The sequence below is a fragment of the Schistocerca gregaria genome, chromosome 11 (genome assembly GCF_023897955.1).
Source record: "Schistocerca gregaria isolate iqSchGreg1 chromosome 11, iqSchGreg1.2, whole genome shotgun sequence".
Classification (NCBI taxonomy): Eukaryota; Metazoa; Arthropoda; class Insecta; order Orthoptera; family Acrididae; genus Schistocerca; species Schistocerca gregaria.
Window position 1 is genome coordinate 10420318 of NC_064930.1, and position 2645 is coordinate 10422962.

The 2645-nt window shown below is 45.8% G+C and overlaps 3 non-coding genes across 3 annotated transcripts; all 3 read left to right on the forward strand.

Annotated features, from left to right (window-relative positions):
• Positions 1-876: 876 nt before the first annotated feature.
• Positions 877-948, forward strand: Trnat-agu (transfer RNA threonine (anticodon AGU)). Its single transcript has one exon. It is a non-coding gene; the product is annotated as a tRNA-Thr (tRNA).
• A 483-nt stretch (positions 949-1431) lies between these two features.
• Positions 1432-1504, forward strand: Trnar-ucg (transfer RNA arginine (anticodon UCG)). The gene has a single exon. It is a non-coding gene; the product is annotated as a tRNA-Arg (tRNA).
• Positions 1505-1952: 448 nt separating this feature from the next.
• On the forward strand, positions 1953-2029 carry Trnak-cuu (transfer RNA lysine (anticodon CUU)). Its single transcript has one exon. It is a non-coding gene; the product is annotated as a tRNA-Lys (tRNA).
• The last annotated feature ends 616 nt before the right edge of the window (positions 2030-2645 follow it).

Below are 2645 nucleotides of genomic sequence, written 5' to 3' on the forward strand. Positions count from 1 at the left end.
TCCTGTCACGGTCGTGTTTCTCCAGTTCTGAATAAGAAACATACCGTTTTAATGTAGCAATTCTGCAGTACGAAACCGTCTGAAAGTTGCTGTTGACCATTTTGTGCTTGGAGATGGTCTTGAGCTTGAAACACACACAACAAGACCGGTGTTAACTAGCGAAATGGTCTTGAGAGTGCCCTCACCGCGAGATTTGACTGGCACTTGCACATCTAAAACAACGTCGGAAAGTAGCTCGCTCGGCTTTTGAGTCACGTCAAGTATGTGTGTTAATTTTGACGCCGCTAGCTCTGCAGATTGTCATGCAATTCCTTTATCTCTCAGAAATGATTATGAAATAAAAGTGAAGTACGTGACGAGTGTGACGTTAGGAAAACATTAGGCAGCATGGAGAGATTCTGTATTTGACCAACCAACCCAAACGAGTACTGTGTGATCTGCTACCCAGCAGGTATCCAACGAGGCAGCACGGCTAGCTCAGTCAGTAAAGCACGACACTTAATCACAGGGTCGTGGGTTCGAGCCCTACGCTGGGCGGATCGGAATTTTTTTTCCGCTGCAGATGTAAATTACCGATTTTCTGATTAACGTGATGTAATGGAAATAGCAACTTTAAAATTTGCCTACGTCTCCATCAGTCGCAAGAAAACTGAATTTGAAGGTGAAGGTGATTTTGTAGACATGTGTGAAAGTCCTGTTCTAAAGTGCAAGTGGTTTTGTTTGGAGAGAACATCGGCTACGTGTCAGATGTGTAGCCAAGCAGTAATGGGTCGCCATAGCTGCAAATATTAGTCGAAAATATGAAGTGTTGTCAGCTGAAGTCTGATGATTCAGACGACCGTACGGACGAAGTACGCAAAAGTTCCGCTAGGCGGCGCCTGTTTAGCTCAGTGGTAGAGCACTGGTCTAGTAAACCAGGGGTCGTGAGTTCCATCCTCACAGGAGGAAGACGAATTTTGGAAATAAGTTGCGCTTCATGGCCGTATAGCAAGCAGTATCTGTGATGACGATCAATTAGCGACAGGCGTTTTATTAAGAATTACTCTCAAATTTGATAAAGTTGAATGGCGCAGATAAAGCATTTGCCAAAGCGGTACGGCATAAGGTAGGACGAGGCATACTGTATTACATTTTATAGATGTATTTCTCACAAATCTCTGAGCCTCTCACGGTCGTCGTCGTCGTCGTCATCGCCGCCGCCGCTTCTGCGGAAGTAGCAAATGCGGCGAGGGACACCCTGCCATCGATTCCGAATGCGCAAAGTGTGTGGTCTTGTTTTCCTGTCTATGTTTGGTCGGTCTCGTAGGAGGTTGAATGTAACGAATGGGTGGGAAAGAGTAAGGGGCAGTGGCTGTGTGGAACGAAAACACAATTCCTCAGGGGTGTGAGCGTTTCGAGATAGTCGTATATAAGTTATACTTGGTCGTCAGTTACCGTGTGGCCTAAGGGATAAGGCGTCGGACTTCGGATCCGAAGATTGCAGGTTCGAATCCTGTCACGGTCGTGTTTCTCCAGTTCTGAAAAAGAAACATACCGTTTTAATGTAGAAATTCTGCAGTACGAAACCGTCTGAATGTTGCTGTTGACCATTTTGTGCTTGGAGATGGTCTTGAGCTTGAAACACACACAACAAGACCGGTGATAACTAGCGAAATGGTCTTGAGAGTGCCCTCACCGCGAGATTTGACTGGCACTTGCACATTTAAAACAACGTCGGAAAGTAACTCGCTCGGATTTTGAGTCACGTCAAGTATATGTGTTAATTTTGACGCCGCTAGCTCTGCAGATTGTCATGCAATTCCTTTACCTCTCAGAAATGATTATGAAATAAAAGTGAAGTACGTGACGAGTGTGACGTTAGGAAAACATTAGGCAGCATGGAGAGATTCTGTATTTGACCAACCAACCCAAACGAGTACTGTGTGATCTGCTACCCAGCAGGTATCCAACGAGGCAGCACGGCTAGCTCAGTCGGTAGAGCATGAGACTCTTATTCACAGGGTCGTGGGTTCGAGCCCTACGCTGGCCGGAAGGGAATTTTTTTCCGCTGCAGATGTAAATTACCGATTTTCTGATTAACGTGATGTAATGGAAATAGCAACTATAAATTTGCCTACGTCTCCATCAGTCGCAAGAAAACTGTATTTGAAGTGAAGGTGATTTTGTAGACATGTGTGAAAGTCATGTTCTGAAGTGCAAGTGGTTTTGGTTGGAGAGAACACGGCTACGTGTCAGATGTGTAGCCAAGCAGTAATGGGTCGCCATTGCTGCTAATATTAGTCGAAAATATGAAGTGTTGTCAGCTGAAGTCTGATGATTCAGACAACCGTACGGGCGAAGTACGCAAAAGTGCCGCTAGGCGGCGACTGTTTAGGTCAGTGGTTGAGCATTGGTCTAGTAAACCAGGGGTCGTGAGTTCCATCCTCACAGGAGGAAGACGAATTTTGGAAATCAGTTGCGCATCGTGGCCGTATAGCAAACAGTATCTGTGATGAGGAACAATTAGCGACAGGAGTATTATTAAGAATTACTCTCAGATGTGATTCAGGCGAATGGCGCAGATAAAGCATTTGAGAAAGCGGTGCGGCCATTTCTTCGGCGGACCTCGGAAGAGTTCCGCCCTTCGATACCTTGCAGAGTACTGC